We start from the raw sequence: 8,410 nt of genomic DNA, 5'->3' as shown, positions 1-8,410 counted from the left end.
TCTCAACTCTAATGCCTTGAAGGGCTCCCTGAGGAGATTGTTTGAGCAAAAATAAAGACAACCCAACAATACCTGGACCTCTAGGCTGACCAGATTCAATGGCTTCCTGGAAGCCTGATTACTGGGTTCTCTCAAAATTCTTCAGGTAAATCTGATGGAGTCAAGGTTGAGAAACAACAGTTTTGTTTTGTTTTTAAAGGTAGCCTTGTAAAGAAGCCTAAAGCAACACACACACACACACACACACACACACACACTAGAACTGAAGCTGACTCCCCACATCCCCCCCAAGTGAGAAGAGTTGCAGAACCAGTGATGTTTATGACATAATTGAACTCATCTCTTTCCTTAGCGACCTTTGGATAGATTGAGTCATTTCCTTTGGAAATTAAATAAAATGCCTCAGTTGTTTCTGGTCATTCTCTCCTTCCTTGAAAAATACTTTGCAAAATAGCATTTTTTCTTTTTGATTTAGAAGTCTCAACTCCCTTTTGATTTCTGTCTCAGTAGACCTAAGCAGACACTACACGATGCTGTTGGAGGACTCGAGTTCAACAGGAAAATCTTCACATTGCAGGTGAAGATGCTTCCAGATTTCCCCCACTGCCACTCACCTCTCCATCCTGAAGCCTGGAAACTAAGATTCAGGAAGCATTCAAATGTTTCATTTGGGGTGCATCAGAACATTAATAGCTGGGCTGGGAATGGGGTCATTCTTTGCCACCTCCTTTCACTCCCATTTTCCAGATAACCCTATGTGGACATTACATATTCTCCTGTGCTTTCTCAAGTGTCACTGGATTACAGCTATGAAGTATACAGCCTATCAAGTGTTAGCAAATTCTGGTTCAGCCAGATGGTAACTCAGAATCTTGACAAGTTACCTATTATTACTCTGAGCTTCAGTTTCCTGAAGCTGTTTTAGGATTCTCATGTGAGAAGTGGTGCTGTGGCTCAAATGGTGGAGCGCTAGCCTTGAGAGCAAAGAGGCTCAGGGACAGCACCCAGGCCCTGAGTTCAAGCCCCACAACTGACAAGGATTCTCATGTGAATTAAATGGCTTCATTCATAGGAGGCATTTTGAACAGCACCTGGACTTCCTAGTTAATGACAGCCATTTTTATGGCCCAAGAGGTAGCCTGATCATTGTCATGGCTTTTTTTTTTTTTTTAAGCCTTGAACTTCCTTCTCATAGTGTACCCTTTCCTCTACTGAGTCTTAGTACTCTATATCCTGCACCAAGGGGAACTAAACTTCAAATGTAAATAGTTAGAAATGTGGTGAAGTGCTTCCTCCAATTAGAATGGCCTATACTCTGATCTTAGGCAACAACAAATGCTGGAGGGGATGCAGGGAAAGAGGAACCCTTCTCCATTGTTGGTGGGAGTGCAAACTCATACAACCACTTTGGAGAACAGTCTGGAGGTTCCTCAAAAAGCTCAGCATAGACCTACCCTATGACCCAGCCATACCACTCCTAGGCATCTATCCTGAACAGGTCTCAGGATACCATAAAGACATCTGCACATCCATGTTTATCGCTGCACAATTCACAATAACCAAAATACAGAAACAACCCAGATGCCCCACTACAGATGAATGGATCCAAAAAATGTGGTACCTGTACACAATAGAATACTACATAGCAATTAGAAATGATAAATTATTGGTATTCACAGGGAAATGGTCAGAACTTGAACAAATAATGTTGAGCGAGACAAGCCTAGAATGCAGAGAACAGAGGGGCATGGTGGTCTCCTTGATATATGACTGTTGGGGTGGGGGGGAGAATAGTAGAGACCAGATCTGCAAAATAACAAACTTCTTTTCAAATGGTATTTCCACATGTTTGGGTCAGCGACTTTACATTATGTATCTAAAACCAAACAACTACTAAACAAATATAAAAAGGTCTAGGATAGACCTATCAGTGGATCACAATAGCTCAACAACTATGTACACATGATCATATAAGACGAGGATAATAAAAAACAATTCCAAGAGAAGGACACAGGAGGATTCTATTGTTGACATTACATTCAATGTTCTAGGCAAATTTCCTTTGGCATACCCTACGTGGTTACTGTATATGATGTTGGTACACTGGATATTGTATACATGCCTACCTGAACTAGGGAAGGGAAATAAAAATGAGGGTGTAACATATCACAAGGAATGTACACACTACCTTATTATGTAACTGTACCACCTTTGTACAACACCTTGTCAATAAAATTTAATTAATAAAAAAAAGAAATATGGTAAAGTGGGAGGACAGCAGGCATGGGAGCTGGAAGAGGAAGGTTCTCAAAAGAGAAGTTTCCAAACTCTCTTGTCCAGAGCATTTATTACTGATGTAGCCAGCCATCAGACCTTGCCAACTAAGACACTGGGATGGTAATCTTCCTTTAGGGTCCTCAGAAGCACCTTTTCCAGTCATTGATGGACTGGTGTACTCATCACACACACGTCTCAGTGTGACAACACTAATCTCCACTAGCTCCTCTTTTCTGCCCTGCTCCCCATCCCTTTGAATTCTGCCAGTCACAACATGCTATGACTTATCTTATTAGCTCCTCATAGCAACTGGTAATGAGGCCACTGAAGACAGAAAAGTGGGTCAATTTGGGGTGTTGTCTTCTCTTCTGTTGTTATACAAACAAATTTCACAACACCAGGGGGAACGGGCTGGGGGAAGGGAGAGAAGCACTACAAGTCTTTCTCCTAGCAGATCAGATGTTTGGATTTTTCCAAATTCTTTTCCCGGTCTCAGTGACATTTATGCAAAAATGTTACATTGTGGTAAACAGCGCTTGGGTCCAGTTTGAAAGTCAGCTGCTCTGCCTCACATGCTGAGTGTGTTGCACATGTGTGCTCCATACACTTCATCAAGAATGTGACACACACCTCATCAGCTTAACATCTGCACAACATCTCATTGGATGCTGTTGCCAAGCCACCAACTAGATGAGTGTACCACTTTCCTGTAACTTGCATCCTGATTGTTATTGTTATTTAGAGTGCTTATTCATCTTTAGACACTGAAGCTTATATGACTTGCTTTGCACTTCCTTGTTAAGTAGGAAGGTTGAACAGGCACCAGTTATTTTATTTACTCCTTTAGCTCAGGTTCTCTGTTCTCGTCTGTGACTTCTTTGGGTCTGCGCTGCCTGTGTCCTCTGCACGGGTGAACCTGAGTGTGCCAGGACTCGGGGCTCTAAGGTGACCTGTGAGTGCCAAATCCATCTTGGAACTTGTGATGGTTGTGCCTGAAGAAGTCCTTCTCCCTCTCCCCAGTGACACTTCCTTCCTTGTTCCTCTTAAAATAGTAGCAGTGGGATAATTGTAAGAAACAAATGAATTAGCCTGGTTTAAGTATTGAGAACTGTGCCTGGAATCTGATGCTGAATACATTTGGAGAAAGAAGACACAGCTCGTGGATTAAAACTGGATTAAGACTCAGTTGTCTGGAGTTCAGATCCTGGCTGTTTGTTTTCTTCTCATGAAAAAATGAGGTGGCAACTACCTGCCTTTCACTGGTTATGGAGATAAAATGAGCTAATTAAGACCAAACTGATGGATAAGGACCTGGTAAACAGTAACGCCCCCCCTCACCCCCCACCATACACAGCGCCAGCTTCTGTTCTGTAGGGGTAACAGTAATGCTATGTACTAATAACTGCAATTCTTAGGAACCCACTGTGCTGCCCTACAAGGCTGACCAGTCCTCTGCTTTGCCTGGATTTGATGTGAGTTCAGAACTGAGGATCCTGCATCCTGGAACTCCCTAAGTCCAGAGCAAACTGGGATGACTGGACATCCAGTACAAGACAACTTTAGTCTCATTTCATTATTCCAAACTCCTTTGCTTTACACATCCAGATGTGGGAACTCAAGTAGTTAGAAGATTTGCCTGGACAACACAGGAGATAAGAGGCAGAGCCTGAAGCTGTCTCACTCTATCAACAATACATTCTCACTGGAAGGCTCTAGACCTCACTAAGCTCTGCCTGGAGGCTGACTGAAAACCACCTGAAATGACTGAGATCATCTTACATACCCACCCCGCACCCAATTTGGATGGGCTGGGGTTTGAACTCAGGACCTTGTGCTTGCTAGGCAGAAGCTCCACCACTTGAGCCATGCCCACAGCCTGTCTTGCTTACGTTATTCTCCAGGTAAGATCTTATGTTTTTGTGTGGAGCCTGCTTCAGACAAAGCCTCCCTCCCTTGTAGCTGGGATGAAAGGCTACACCTTTATTTATTTTTGCCAGTCCTGGGGTTTGAACTCAGCGCCTGGGCACTGTCCCTGAGCTTAAGTTCAAGGCTGGCGCTCTCCCAACTAGAGCCAGAGCTCCACTTCCAGCTTTTTTGCAGTTGTTAATTGGAGAGGAAAGCCTCACAAACTTTTCCACCCAGGCTAGCCTTGAATGGCATAGAAAGAGAAATCATCTGTGTCCACCTGCAGGGCTCTGCAAGGGTGGATCTGGGAGGGCTCAGAGCTGCAAGGGTAAACCTGGGAGGGCCCAGAGCCGCAGGGGTGAACCTGGGAGGGTCCAGAGAAGCAAAGATGACTCTGAAAGGCAACAACACTGTCCAGGGCAGGTTGCAACACACTGGAATTGGATTGGAAAGAAGGCTCTATGCCGGCCTGAGCTAAGCTAGACCTCCAAAGTGCTCTTCCTGTGATTCTGGGCTTGGGTGCAGATGTGTCCAAGAAAGTTTGGTCAGGGGGAGCTCAGAGGATGGGCAAAGGCAGAGTACCTACCAGAACATTCCTTCTGTTTATTCATTAAGTTATAAGCTAAGGATGCCGTAGTGGCTTTGGTTGGGATAATTTGTAATCAGCATGGTTTCCACAATTTTCCCGGGGTTTCCCCTCATCTGACCAGCTTAACAGCAATGAATCATTTTGTCTGACTTCACTATGACATCAACGGATGGACCTTCTCAAAATCCTCTGGCTCCTTGGCCTGCTCTCCAGGGGGCTTGTTTATATTTTTGTCTCATTTAGTCCTTCCTCTGTGGATTGTGGTTTTCTGGGAGAGAATAAGTTCTATTGGAACAATCAGAAAATCCAATTGTTCAATATAAATGATAATCCCATTTCCTCTCTCTCTCTTTTTTTCAAAAGATGAGTTGGCAAATCCCATGTCAGGAGTGATTGTCAGGCTTGGCATGTTGGACTTCCCCATTTAGACCTTGTGGTTGTTTTTGCGTGTTGTTGTTTAATGATAGCTACCTGCTATCCCATTAGATTTAGTTCATCAGAGTGAAAACCTGTTCATGGGTGTTGTTGGCCATCCAATTTTGTGTGAACAAATCCCTGCTATATTTTGGTCTTTTTTCCTCATATGTGACTTTCTGCTTCATAGGGTCAAGAGATACTTTTCCACTTTATTCATCTCTCTGCTTCCATTTTCACATTTTCTTTGATTTATTCCAAGAACATGAATCGAATCCTGTTTCTGGTATGACCACTCTGTTATTAAGCTCTTCTATTAAAGTTTTCCTTTCAGGTGTTATGATTTCTTTTTCTAAAATGCCTACTTTATCTTCTTAACTGTATTTCAGAGCTGGGTCTCTGACTCACGCCTCACCTCCATCTGAGACCAGGAGAAGGCACCCTTCAGGCCAGCCTAGGCAAGTGTTCCCAAGATCAGGAATGTGGGGCACTTGCCTCTTATTCCAGCTATAGCAGGAAATGTAAAATAGGAGGATTGTACTTCAAGCACAAGCCCAGACAAGGCCCTATTTCAAAATGACTGGTCATTAAAGGGATTGGAAGCATGATAAAGTGCCAGCTCAGCAAGCATAAGGCCTTGAGTTCAAACCCCAGTACTACCAAGATGCACATATATTACAAAGATACAAAGATATACTTGTGTGTGTATATGTGTATATATATATATGTGTGTGTGCATATGTATTTCTATTTACTGAAACTCATTCCTTTAATCCATTCTGTCATCTTTTCCCTTATTTTCTAAGAAATATTAATAGAAAGACATCTTCAAGAATTCCAACACCAGTTCATCTCAACCTGATTCTTCTGACAGTCTCATGCCTGCTCCTTTGTATGTCTGATGATCTATTTTATTGTATGCCAAATCTTGTGCCAATTGCAGAATTCTGTAATATTCCTTTAGAAAACATGAATTTTTGTAGTCACACACAGGGAATCACCAGGGCATCACCTTGATCATGCTGAAACTTGGGTTGGTTTTTGGCTTTGTAAGAACAAATTCCATAGTTTTGCCTTAGAATCTAAGCTACATCCCTTACTTCTAGAAGGTTCTTGGTCTGAGGACATAGTCTTTCCAGAAACTGGACTGAAGTGCAGATATTGCCAAATACATCCTCTGTCTGGAGCCTCCAGATCTCCCCAGCAGTGCCCAGTGCTAAAATCTTTGCTCAGCCACCACTCACCCTGGGGACCAGATCAGGCTTCAACCAACAAAATTGTTTTGCAGGGCTCTCTCTCTCTCTCTCTCTTTCTCTTTCTCTCCCTTCCTTCCATCCTTCCTTCCTTTCCCTCCCTCCCTCCCTCCCTTTCTTACTTCTTTTGCCAGTCCTGGGGCTTCAACTCAGGGCCTGGGCACTGTCCCCGGCTTCTTTTTGCTCTCTACCACTTTTGCACTCTACCACTTGAGCCACAGGCACCACTTCTGGATTTTCTATATTTGTGGTGCTGAGGAATCGAACATAGGGCTTCAGGTATACCAGACAAGCACTTTACCACTAGGCCATATTCCAGGTCTGTTTTGTAGGTTTTTAAGAACATGTTTTCTAAGAACCAAAGCCCTGTGGCCTTAGAACCTCTGAACATTAATTTCTGTTTCTTACACCCTGAGAAGCTTCTGCTCTCTGCATCTTGGTTTAGAGATCATTTCAGAGTTTCAGTCCAGTCTTTGAATGTTCCATTCTGCACACTTGCACAGACAAGGGAGATAAATTGGGGAGGTGAGCTATTGTAGAAATACCTTTATCAACAATCCATTGCAGCTTTTATTTATTTATTTATTTATTTATTTATTTATTTATTTATTTATTTATTTATTTATTTTGGCCAGTCCTGGGCCTTGGACTCAGGGCCTGAGCACTGTCCCTGGCTTCTTCCCGCTCAAGGCTAGCACTCTGCCACTTGAGCCACAGCGCCGCTTCTGGCCGTTTTCTGTATATGTCGTGCTGGGGAATTGAACCTAGGGCCTCGTGTATCCGAGGCAGGCACTCTTGCCACTAGGCTATATCCCCAGCCCATAGCAGCTTTTATTTTTAAAAGAGGACTTTGTATGGCATGATAAAATCCAGTTTTCTAGAGAGAGGGAAGATAGCGCATCACAATAGGGAGGCACCCCAACTCGCTCCAACTGAATAGTGAGCTGGGAACCCCAGCACCCAACACCCCATCAAGAATCCAGCAAACCCAGCAACCAGAAGCAACAGAGAAACACAGGAAACAAAAAAAGAACAAAAAAAATAAGAGCCTATAACCTGCATGGAGCCGGAAAATCTCTGGGGTACCCCCCCACACCTGCCAACCCTGACCCAAACAGGGCCAGGCTGGGAAAGGGGACCCAGCGCCGGCAAACCAACAGCTGAAAAGTCACGCCAGGAGCGCAGAGTCCAGACAGCAGGAGCTCCACAGACCCCAGACGGAGCACAGACCAACTGAGACAGATGGCGGCGAGGGACCAGAGGTGCAGGACCGAATGGCCGGGATCAGACGTAAAAAGCAGGGGAACCAGGCGGTGCAGACAGGGAGAGCCGAGTTGGACGGGGAGAGCTGGGACCGCCACCACCAGACGACCGATCACCACACCCCAGCACCCCAGCCCTGAAAAGCCCACAGCAGCACAGGACACACACACAATCCAGGACCAGAGCAATCCACACAGGTGGGCGAGCCGCCTCTCAGCGGCAAATCTCAATCTGAGAGGTGAGCTCCTCTGACCAAGGTACCGAGTGGAAAAAAGAACCAAAGAAGAGAAAAGTCTCCATGCCACGCTGAATCAGCGACCCACAAACCCCCACTAGGGGCATGCTAGGGTCAGCACAACACAGCGGCAGAACACTATACTGCAGAGAAAGACACGGAACCTACCCACCCCCAAGTGCAGTGAGGGTGACCACCCCGGCAACAACCGAGATGGTCATGCTCACCCATTGGGCAGTAAGGTTCAACAGCCAAACTCAAACCCAGACCCAGGACACAAACAAGTCTCTCACTGACGGACCAGCGGGAACCAGCACAAAGCCAACCCAAGGAAGCCGCCTACAGATCTCCAGATGCGCAAATCACAAAGAAATATTACAAATTTTATGAAAGGGCAAGCCAACTCGCCAGCTCCAAAAAGCAGTACGTCCAAAGAGGAGATGGAGAATAAAAAAACAACTGAGGCTATGATAG

This window comes from Perognathus longimembris, chromosome 20 (assembly GCF_023159225.1).
Source record: "Perognathus longimembris pacificus isolate PPM17 chromosome 20, ASM2315922v1, whole genome shotgun sequence".
Taxonomy (NCBI): domain Eukaryota; kingdom Metazoa; phylum Chordata; class Mammalia; order Rodentia; family Heteromyidae; genus Perognathus; species Perognathus longimembris.
This window is presented reverse-complemented; position numbering follows the sequence as displayed.